The sequence below is a fragment of the Peromyscus californicus genome, unplaced genomic scaffold, assembly GCF_007827085.1.
Source record: "Peromyscus californicus insignis strain IS unplaced genomic scaffold, ASM782708v3 Scaffold_9__1_contigs__length_137607984, whole genome shotgun sequence".
In the NCBI taxonomy this organism is placed as follows: domain Eukaryota; kingdom Metazoa; phylum Chordata; class Mammalia; order Rodentia; family Cricetidae; genus Peromyscus; species Peromyscus californicus.
Window position 1 is genome coordinate 18,828,023 of NW_026294617.1, and position 11,976 is coordinate 18,839,998.

Here is an 11,976-nt window from a genome sequence, read left to right on the forward strand (position 1 = left end):
ATGGCCTTGTGTCTGTGTTGGTGACTCACTGAGATCAGAAACAATGCTTTAAGGAAGTAGCTGTCTCTAGGAAGGAGGCGAGGCTGCGACCGGACTGGACCTGGGTTCCAGTCTGTACCAGCTCTTAGGGTTATGATAATGGGTGAGCCACTCACATGAAGACCTCTCTTCTCTTGCAAAAGTAAGGAGATGATAAATCCTTTCTTAAAACATCAGACAGCAAATGCAAGTGGCTAGTATGTATATGCTCAGTCCTTACGGAAACAGCTTAGGCGCTGTCCTTACGGAAACAGCGTAGATTCAGGAGCGGTCCTTACGCAAACAGCGTAGGCTCAGTCCTTATGGAAACAGCTTAGGCGCAGTCCTTACGGAAACAGCTTAGGCGCGGTCCTTATGGAAAAAGCCAAGGCTCTGTTCTTCCTTACGGAAACAGCGTAGGTGCTGCCCTTCCTTACGAAAAAGCTTAGGGGCTGTCCTTCCTTATGGAAACAGCATAGGCACGGTCCTTAAGGTCCTTAAGAGAACAGCATAGACACTGTCCTTATGGAGACAGTGTAGATCGTAGACACCGTTCTTCCTTACGGAAACAGCATAGATTCAGCTGAATGGATGCATAATGTCTAAGCATTAGGAAGCTGATAAGATACAGGTGAAACAACAGGGCATTTAGGGGCTTGTTTTAAATCTTACTGTGAAGGAGAGTGGGCAAGAAAAGGACACAGGCAGGGTAAGATTGTATACTGGTGAGGCTCCATATCAGACATGGTGGGGCTGTGACGTGGTTAGTTTTTCTTTGTGTGTGTGTGTGTGTGTGTGTGTGTGTGTGTGTGTGTGTGTGTGTAAGTAGCTTTATAAACCACCTCTCTAAAAGATGTAGATATAACAAAGGCCACTTTCTGTTTCTGTTTCTGATAGGGTTCTGTTCTTGATGGAAAATCCATCACATGGGATCTGTGTCCCATGAATGAACGAACAGGAGGACTGTCATAGTCTAGGGGCTGTTCTCATGAGCTTTGCTAACTTCACCTTGTAAAACTAGGATGGTAACATCTGTCTCCTGGAAGCTTAGAGGGCACACTATAGGCAGCAGGCTCAGGGCAGTACCTGACTGTAGCTTTCGCAGCTAGCCACTGGGAACTTACTGTTACCGTCACTGTTGGTAAGGTGAGGCAGAGCTCGTAGGTTGGTATTCAGTAGTGTCTGAAGACGCTTCCAAAAGCATGACTTAAGGTGTTTTGCTGCTTTCTGTCTGGTCCGATAGTGACCAGGGTGGGTTCAGCCCTGCCTGTGGGGTCTCCTCAGCTTGATGGCAACAGCTCGGGTTCTCTTTCTTTCATCCCCCTCCCATTTCAGCACTGCTGGGGGCGGGGTGGACTGTGATTGAAGTCAGCTACTTACTGCAGATGAACACTGTGGGTGTGGGGAGTATTTCCTCTGGGCATGTTGCTACATGGACTTGGCCTTCATTAAATACATATCCTGTCAGTCCAATGTGCTGACTCCAAGAAAGTTCAGGGACAGCTGCAATGGGTTTCTGAAGACACTCCAGAGTGTTAAGACAAAAGCTTGGCAGTACTGTTGAACTTCCCTTATCCTATCCCAGGCTCTCAGGCAACAAAAAACTCAACCCTGCCAAGGAACAAATAAGAAAAACTCTGGGAGGCCTGTCTAGTCCTGGTTACATTGTCATCCTCTTTGGCCTGACCAACCCTCTGAAAATATCAAAGTCAACATTGTGGCCGAGGAGGACGGAGAGTGGGGTATAAGATTAGGCTGAGAACCAGGTGTGGTGGCACACACCTGCAAAACCAGCAGGAGGCTGATGCCAGATGGAGAGTTCCAGGCTAGCCTGGGCTACATAGGAATATCCTGTCTCAAAACAAACAAACTAATGAACTTAAAAAAACATTAGATTGAGGCTGAGGCCCATGGGCTATAACTTGCCTACCTCCGCAAGCCATCAAACAAACAAACAAAATACACACACACACACACACACACACACACACACACACACACACACACACGTATGTATGTATGTATATACAAACGCCCACAAAAACAAATGCGTGCTTCTGCTCCATGAGCTCCAGGGGCAGTGTGAACCCACTGGTTTACCATTTCTGACTCACTCTTCGGGTGCTGAGGCACCGAGTTGCCATGCCTCGGCAGCCCTCCTTTGTAGCCACGTGGTTATGGAGTGAGCCTGAAGTGACTGTGTAAACTTCTCTCCAGGCCGAGCAGTAGGCACTTCATTAGAGAGCGTCACGAGTCCTGTGGTAACAATTTGTAAAGTCCTTTGGGGTGAAAGGCAAAATCATAAATATTAATTATAGCCATTGTTTTGATGAAAGGGGGATTACTGGAGGCACAGAACCCTCTAAATCTACCTATTAAACGACGTTCCACCTCTCAAGTTCTTGAATGAGGGAGTTAAATTATATTAGAGAGAAGGTCCCTGGGATTCCTCTGTGGTTGGAGTCTAATGAAAGGCTCACTTTTCACATGACTTTGCTGTAGAAACACCTCCCAAAGCTTTCAGAGGCATTTTCGTGAGAGAGAAAAAATTCAACAAAGAAACTCCAGGCTTTTAGTGTGTTTCATCAGGAGTCCAGCAAGAGCCAGCTCATTGGTACACAGCTCTAGACTAGTGTTCAAGTGAATCCCAGCCTCAGGTTGAAGTTTTTAAGGAGTGTAAACCACACTTAACAGCTTTTGAAGTAGTTGTGAAACTGAATAGAAAACTTGAATAAACATATTTTTCGTATTTTATACATGTCACCATGGAGAAAAATAATGAGAATGTTTCCAAGTGATTTAGTCTGGATCAAAAATGTTTCTTTTAAGTCTGGCTCCTCTGGTCATAACTAAGCTGGTGGAAGGTGATAATTATTAGCTGTCCCTATAAAACGCCTTTTTCTCAAGGCCCAGGGTTAAGAAAGGAAGGGAAGGAAGTGCTGCCGTGTTAAAAGAAACTTATTTAGAAAGGTGCATGAGTAGAAGTCACATGTTCGTTGGTACAGAGGCCTGTAGAAGATACCAGACCAATGGCTTGATTTTTTTTTTAAATGTAGTTTTCATGTAACAGTAAAAAGTGAGAAAATACAGGAATTTATTGTGTTGTTTTTAGAGAGGGTCCAGGCTGGCCTTAAATTCCCTGTGCAACCCTTCATAGCCCAGAACTCTTAATTTTTCGGCTTTAGCTTTCTGAGTGAATGCTGGGATTCAGGCTGGGGTGGGCCCCGCCTGCAGAAGATAATTTTGTAATTTCAATACCTAGAACAACAATCATCACTAAAACTGTATTGTCTCCATTCAGTTATATATTCATCAATCTATCCATTCATAGTTTTAGCAAATTACTTAATACAGTGTACACTGTTCTCTGGCTACATATTCTCACTTAATACATGGATCATCTTTGTGTCTGTCATCTATTCAGCTAACTTTCGTGGAAAGTAGTTCCTTATTAGTGACATTTTAATGACCACATACTTTTTTGTTTAGTTTGTTTTTGAGACGGGGTCTCATACATCTCAGGCTGGCCTGGAACTTGTTATGTGGCTAAAGATGGCCTTGAGCTCTATGTAGTGCTGGGGGCTCAGTCCAGGTATTTATGCTTGTTAGGCAAGCATGCTACCCACTGAGCTAGCTCTCCAGCCTGGAAACCACTTAAAAAAAACTATACAATTCCTCATCACTTCCCCACAACTTCCACTCCACCTGGAAGCACACCTTACTCTTTGTCTAATCTCTTCTCCACATGACGTCACCACTCTTGGTTACATCCCTGCACCCCCTTCCTCATGGGGGTGCTAATTTCAGTTAATATTTTATCATCACAGCAAAATCCAACCCATTTGCAGCCTCTGAATGGCCTAATTTTGTTAACAGACAGTTCTCTCCTGCCTTCCAATTCTTGAATAACCACTCAGAGGCTTGAGATTACTTACAAATGCTCAGCCGGGAGCTCAGGCTTCTTACTAACTAGCTCTTAACACTGAAATTAACCCATAATTCATATCTATGTTTAGCCAAGTGGCTTGGTACCTTTTCTCAGTATGACATTCTTATCTTGCTTCCTCTGTGTCTGGTTGGTGACTCCTCTGACTCCGCCCGCCTTCTTCCCATCATTCTCAGTTTGGCTTTCCCACCTAACTTCCTGCCCAGCTACTGGACTGTCAGCTTTTTATTAACCAATGAGAGTAATGCATATTCATAGTGTAGAAAAGGATTGATCCACAGCATAATTTCAATTCACTTGCTAAAATTGCTGGAAGATTTTTATTTTGAATGGATGAATGTACCAGGTAGTAAGGTTTTTATCTCTCTTTTTTAAACTTAAAACAATTTTTTTCATGTGCATTGGTGTTTTGCCATGGGCATCAGGTTCCCTGGAACTGGAGTCACAGACAGTCGTGAGCTGCTGTGTGGGTGCTGGGAATTGATTCCAGGTCCTCTGGAAGAACAGCCAGTTCCTAACCTCTAAGCATCTCTCCAGCCCAGGTTTTTATCTCTTACCAATTATTTATCCACATACGTTGCCTGTAGCCCATGGGTACAGAGGTGGGAAAGAGACTTAATTGTACCTTCGGAGGTCTGTGGCTGGAGCCTGTGACTAACTCACAAGAGGTAAATTAATGGGAGAAAAGGTGTACTCTGCATTCACACAAGGTGACTTCCTGAAAAGTGAAAGTTCCATTGGTAATTTGGAAAAGCAGCACAGTGGCTTTGCCTCAGAACCACGAGGAGATGGAGAATGATCCCATCCATGATGAGTAATGAAGAGGGGTTGGTTTTAGAAGCATTGTGCCAAGTTTGTACATGAAAGAGTCACAGAGCTTAAAGAAAGGATTCCCAAAAGTTAGAAAAAGAAGCTGAAAATGTTGGAGGTGGTTTTAGAAGAGGTTATGGGGGTACAGACTGTCAGCAGCACTTGACAGAGAAGGCAATGTGGGCCCAGATCTGGGGACCAGGGGACCCTAAGCCCTGGGTCTCCTCATAGTGGAAGAGTAGTAAAACCTGGGAGGGCTGCAGAATTTTTATGTAGGTGCCAGGAAGGGACATGACTCCACACAGAACCAAGGGGCAGACCCATGAATAAAGCACAGAGTGCAAAACCGAGAGTCTGCGGGAAGCAGATGAAAGGTGAAGCTGAGAAGATGGCTAACATCTGGATTTGCATCCATCCAGGTCATGCTCCACATGACGAGGGTCAGGGATCACCTCAGCTTTCCAGGCTTACCTAGCCAGGGACCTCTGGGTCTGTGTTTTAGCGAAGACAGAATGGGTCAGCACTTTCTAGGAGCAAGGACAGTTCAGGAGAAACCCAAGTTGGCAAAATGATAATGACTGGGTTAGCTGGATAGTCATTAGGTAGGTCAGGGTTGCTACCGCACAAATGTTCCCAGGACTGTAAATAAGTGGGCTCTGCTACGGAGGTGAGCAGACTGCTTGGTTCTGAGGGAGAGCTGAATGATTCCTACTGAGCCAGGGAAGCTGGGCACTGGGCCCAGCTTCCCTGAGAATTCTTGAACGGGTCTCACATTTGCCTCTAACCACAGGGGTTCCACCAAACAGAAACAGAACACTTCATTAGGTCCAAGAGAGGCTGGGGAAATGTTCATTAGTGTTTGGATAGAAGCTGAATTCTGCTGCTCTCTCATTCCTGATGGAAGGTCTCTGTAGTATCTTAGTACAGTGTTCCTGAAGCTCATCAGTAGAAGGGCTACGGTTGTGAACCTCTTCTTCAGTCTGTCCAACCAATGAGTACTTTGAGCTATAGTGTTTAACCATGTTTATTGATCACATTTGCTAGAAAATACTTCAATGTCTCATCAAATATTATGAAAATTCAATCACTAGCTAACCCCAGTGATCTGATGAGCATCAAGAATGAAGAACCCAGAGCAGTCTGGGTATTCTAGGAGTAAAGATGTGTGTATGCTACTACAATATTCTATGAAGAACATGATTTATGTGGGGTTTTTTGTTTTTGTTTTTGGACACAGGGTCTCTCTAAGGAGCTCACAGTGGCCTTGAACTCATGGTGATTCTGCCTGAGCCTCCTGAGGACTAGAATCACAGACATGTGTACCACCATATCTAGGTCCTGAATGTATCAATATAACTGCGACATTTTCTTTATACATTTAACTTCTATTGCTAAACAATACTACAAGAAGATAGGGTTGTTACTATTCATGTTTTACAAATGAGAAATTTGATGTTCAAGGTACTAGCTAGGCATTGTGGTACATATCTGTTATTCTAACACCTGAGAGGCTGAGGCAGGAGGATAATGAGATTAAGACTGTTCTGGTCTTACATAGTGAATTCCAGACCATCCCAGGCTACTTAGTGAAACACAGCCTAAAAATAAACACCACTACCACAAACACACACGTATAAGTTACCAGTCCAAAGTCACCAAAGTAGTAAGTGACTCAACCAGACATATGTCAACTACGTGTCTGACTCCAGGTTCCATGACCTAGTCACTCATATCTTAGTTTTTTATGTACTCTGGTACTGTATTAAAGCTGAAAAGTGAGTAAAACCCTCTTCCTGTCCTTAATGATTGTATATCCTAACACAGGAGGCAGACAAGTCAATGCCACCACAATCAGTTAAATAGAGGTCTCTGGAGTTCTTCACATGTCCCATGGGAGCACAGAGGTCACATCTGGTAAACTGAGATGTAAGCATCAGACCTCTCATGGCTTTCAGCTAGGCAGGGCAATCTCAGCTCAAAGCAGCATGGTGGCCTGGGATTTCCATGTCATCTGTGTCTTTGGAGGCAGGGTTGGAGTGAGGAGGATTTCAAATGTCTCAAGAACTGTCAATACCACAAGAGGCTTCCAGAAATTCCTCTTGGCCCAGGGCATGTGTGTGAAGGTAGCCATTGCTTTTGAAGGGTTGGGGCTACGGTGAACCTTTATCTGGGCTCCTAAGCACCCCACTAATGGCCTGTGTGGAAGGTGGGGAGGTGGGAGTGGCTTTTGTCAGGTCACCAGTTTTCCTTTTTTGAGGTGCTCATGTCCCGGGTGACCAGGTTTGATAGTACTTAATCATTCAGATCATGCAGGGGAGACTTAGGATTTTTTTTTTTCAGTTTTTCAAATTTATTTTATGTGTATGGGTGCTTTGCTTTCTTGTATGTCTGTGCACCCTTTATGCATGTCTGGTGTCCACAGAGGCCAGAAGAGGGAGTCAGACCCCCTGGAACTGGAGTTACAGACAGTTGTGAGCTGCCATGTGGGTGCTGAGAATTGAACCTGGGTTCTCTGGAAGATCAGCCAATGCTCTTCACTGCTGAGCCATCTCTCCAGCTCCCAAAGGAGCCTTGTAATTTCTTTGGACATGGCTAGGGAGCCATGTCAACGTGTGATCCTTTGCACTGTGACACTAAATGTGGGTAGCCTATGCCTTCTGACTCTTTCTGACTGGAAGGTACTGGCTTTTCTAGGCCCAGAAGCCCAGTCCACCTCAAACATCTTCCTACTCAAAAGTTCTTTATTTGACTTAGGGCTTCATTCCCACCGTCTTTCCCCAAATAGTGTTATTTGGCTATAATATTAGTCCATTAAGAATCACAGCTAAATAATAATAATATTACTATTAAGGAAACCAGAGCTGGAGAGAGATGAGCACATGGTGAAGGGAACATTGGGTCACAGAAGGCTTGACTGTTGACGAAGAACTCCACGAAAAAAAATCAAGAGTGAGGTTTTGGCTAAGGCTCTTATAGCAAATGCCGTACTGAGTGTCAAAGCAGAAGCTGCAGTTACAGTAAGACAGGACAGCCATAGTTGGTTGTTCTCAGCCCTTCCCTCCCCTTCGAGACCTACTTCATTACTAAACATAAAATAGAGGGCACTTAGAGTACAGTTTAAAAATTCTGTTGATTTCTACCAGTAGTACGTGTGTATATGATGTGTGGGCATGAGTGCACACGTGTGGAGGTCAGATGATAACTCTGTGGAGTTGGTTCTCTGTCTTAAAGATGTGTATGCGGGATTAAACTCAGGGCCTCAAACTTGTGTGACAAGTGCTGTTACAGGCTGAGATGTCTTGTTGACTCTAGTTTTCTTTAACACACACACACACACACACACACACACACACACACACACACACACACACTTCTGAGCATGGTGATACATGGCTTTAGTCCCAGCAGTCAGGGCTGCTGTGAGCTCAAGACAGGGCAGCTAGGGTCACTTAGAAACCCTTTCAAGAAAAAAACTGAAAACTAAAACAACTCCCCAAATCTCTCTCTCTCTCTCTCTCTCTCTCTCTCTCTCTCTCTCTCTCTCTCTCTCTCTCTCTCTCTCTCTCACACACACACACACACACACACACACACACAGAGCTCTTGCAGAAAGAAAGGAAGAAAGAAAAAAGAAAGAAAGAAATTATCTTAAAATTTAGATGCAAGAAATCATTCACTGTCCCTTCCCAAGTTTGATCAAACGTCAAACTTCTGCGCCGACGAGACATCCCAGTGTCATGGAAGCACTGATGCCTGGGTTCCTGCCTTAGGTTCCCTGTATGAATATTCAGTAGAGACCCAGAAATCTGCACTTGGGGATGGTGCTGAGGACTGAACCAGAGCCTCAGGAACGCTGGACAGGAGTTGACCATGCAGCTCTGCCCCTCGCCCAGGAGCCTGCATGTTACAAAGGCTGCCAGGGTAACACAGATGACCTTGATAAAGCTGGGGCAGATTTGAGAACCTCAGCCATGGAACATCAGGAATTTAATTTAATTTTTGTTTTATTGGTTTTTCAAGACAGGGTTTCTGTGTGTCTGGCTGTCCTGGAACTCTCTTTGTAGACCAAGATGGCCTCGAACTCACAGAGATCTACCTGCTTTTGCCCCTTGAGTGCTGGGATTAAAGGCCTGCGACACCACTCCGGGAGAACATCAGAGATTTTAAACACGCACCACCTCCACCTCGGTCTCTCACCACACAACTCCCATAGTACTTTATGGCAATAATGACTTTGTAGACTATTTCTGGTTGATTCTTGATCAGCCTGAAGGAGTTGTCACCAGGATCTTTCTCTCAGACTTTCAGTCAGAACTGGGAAGTTCGAATGTGTCCACATTTTCTTCTGCAAGGAAACCTGCTGTCAAGTTATCTTCAGGGCAGTCCTTTCCTGACTCAGCTCTTGACTGCATAGGTTCAAAGTGTGCGTTTCTGCTATAGAATAGACAGAAGTCAAAAGGCAGGGGAGATTTAGCGGGGGTGGGGTGGCGGGGGTGACGGTGTGTCTGAAGGGTTCGGTTTGTGGAGTACTATTTTGAACTTGTTTTCCGCTACCCCAGCCCTACCCTTATTCATTTCCAGATTGCTCCAACTTCCTCTACTGCTCAGGGATTCTTAGGGAATTCTTCCTGGTCTAGCCACATCTGCTTCCCCTTTCTGGCCAGCTAAGTCTGCAGAAGACTGCTTGCTTCTCAGACGGCAGGCAGGCGGGAACCTAGTTCTTTCCACCCGCCCCTTTCCGGCAGGTTGAGAGGAAAGCTCATAGCTCAGGTTTTGTTACCAAGCAACGGGGTTCCAATTGCCACCATTTCCTTCGCATAGTATTACAGACCGTATTTTTAACATTTAGTTCAGAGAAATTGCCGTCATTATGTGCAGTAACTTCCTTTGGAGGTTACTCATTAACCTTAGGTATTTTACTGTGTAATTATAACCGCCAATGCCCCGGGCTTGGAAAACCTTTGAACTCCTTAAGGTATTAGGGGATGGCAGAAAGGATATTATCTGACTTTTCTTCCTTTTCTAGTTAGGTTAATTTTGGAGGTGCCTTCATGCCCCTCCCCCCCGCCCCAAGGGGAAACTCTTCCAGCGCTTTCTTCCTCCTTTCTGGTCTTAGACTCTGAACTAAACCTGTTTGTGTCCAATTTCTTTGATACTGGGCCACATTGAAACTGTTTCTCCTTTGTTTTTAAGTCCTGGGGGACCCTGAGAAGTGGCTGGGAAGTGACTGGCAGACACCCTTTGGCTTCCCGGGGCTCCGTGATGCCCCCACACAATGGCTGGAATTAGATATCCTGTACAGCCTTCTTTTGACACAACGGAAGGCCTCCTCTCGGCAAGCCGCTTTTCACTCCCAGGCTCCGCGGGAGCCAGGTGCATAGCTTCATAAAGCGCCTATTATACAGCCAGGCTCAGTCGCCATGGCTCACACAATGACCCTTCTGATCTGGCCACAACAGCGGGGATAGGTGCCAAGGCTTCAGTCCCCACCCACTGCAGATTTAGGTATGCACTTCGTGTATATTTGCAGCGCCCCTTTCCTCCCCCAAAGAGGGGGATTGAATGCACCCCCAACACACATACTCCGTTTCAAGACAAACAAGACTAACTGGGGCAAACCACCTGCGCGCGCAGCTCCGGGTCTTTCCGGCCTCCGCCCAGACATTCCAGGTAACCCGAGGAGGGCTGGGTGGCCACGTGATCTTGTTGGCAAGGGCGCACCTTGCTCCAGCCGGGACAGGTGAGCCCCGCGCCCTGATGGGAGCCTGCATTTTGCAAACTCAGGTCTGCACCGCCCCACTGCTGCTTAGATCGGGACAAATGAAAGGCTGGACTGGCATTTCGGCTTCACGGAGCTGAACCGCAGGACCCCAGCCGGGGCCCAGCGGCCCAGCACTGCAAGCCTCAGGAAGGCCAGAGCGCAGCGCTGCCTGCCCCGCAATGCGCATCTTTCAGCTACCGAATGAGGGAGGGGCAGTAAGGGACACTTTGGTTTACTTTAAAAGGCTCGAGGTCTTGCTGCTTTTTCTCCCCCAAGTAAAGGGCTGGCAGAGTTTTCTCTGACGGTAGGACCATGTTGTCACACGTGACCTAACAGCTCAACTGCTCCAGCGCCCACTAGTCAATCAGCCAACACCTAAAGCACCCAGTGATTGGTGTTCCCTCTGAGCGCTTGGGAGAAGGCTGGCACCCGCCCTGCTCTCACAGTTTTTATGGGTTAGCTAAGGGTTGGGGAGGGGCGTGTGAACTAAGGAAACGCATTCCATTCTGTGAGCGCTCCCCAGTGCCAGCACTGTGTGGTACCCTCTTTCATTCCTCTTGACACTCTGTCAAGTAGGTATTCGGTTATCACCTCCACTTTACAGGCATTTTAAAGAGGTCATTTGCTCGAGCTCCCAGTGTGGGCATTAGGCTGTGGCAGTCACAATGTCAGAGTCATCGGGACTGCTTCTGCCCACACTGGTTTGTCCTGGTTCCCTCTGGATGGCAGAGACCTTGCCAGGGATTATGGTCCAGAACATTCTTTTCCCATTGCACTTTTTCTTTTTGAGACGGGGTCTTATGCTTAGGCTGGCCTTGAACTTACCATGTTGCTGAGGATGACCTTCAACTTTCCAACCCCTGCCTCCACCTTCTGAGCAGGCATGGCAGAACTTTTAGTCACCTTGTCCCCAAGCCTGCCCCTGCCCCTGCTGCTTCTGCTTTGGTTGTGCTGAGGAACCGGAACCGTACTCTGGTGAATTTCCTCTTAGGCAGTAGGGGATCTTGTCCTGCCCTCTGTGGTTTTATTTTGGAGGTGGAAAGTAGAGACCTCACTCAAAACTGAAATCTGCAAAGCCAACCTCCACCAGATGATCCCCTAAATCCTTTCCTCTGACGTCAGTGACATCCAATGCAGCCACTTTCCTGAAAGACAGTCATGTGCAGTCCGTGTCTTACTGATACCCTAAGACTGCTCTACTGTCCAGACATCTTCAACTTGCCACATTTGGTCATTCAGCTCCTGCACCATAACTAAAGAGCCCCAACAGGATGTGGTTTCTCAAGTAGGCCAATGTTTTGATACTTTTTAATAGTGTGGAACCCAAGCCAATAGGGTTTTATGACTCTCGTGGGGAGGCATATCCTTTGACCCGGTATATAATCTTACTTCTCTGGATGCTGGGCTAATTACGGCAGTTCCTTTGGGCATGGAAATAAAT

At 46.3% G+C, this 11,976-nt stretch overlaps 1 long non-coding RNA gene across 3 annotated transcripts in view; it reads left to right on the plus strand.

Moving 5' to 3' along the window:
• Nucleotides 1-9,862: 9,862 nt before the first annotated feature.
• The window catches only part of LOC128105522 (uncharacterized), a 31,422-nt gene continuing 29,308 nt past the window's right edge, over nucleotides 9,863-11,976 (plus strand). For 2 of the 3 annotated variants that reach the window (XR_008216361.1, XR_008216362.1), the window contains exon 1: nucleotides 9,863-10,514. This is a non-coding gene — a long non-coding RNA (uncharacterized LOC128105522). The remainder of the gene's footprint in view (nucleotides 10,515-11,976) is intronic. The other variant, XR_008216363.1, reaches the window with a different exon arrangement.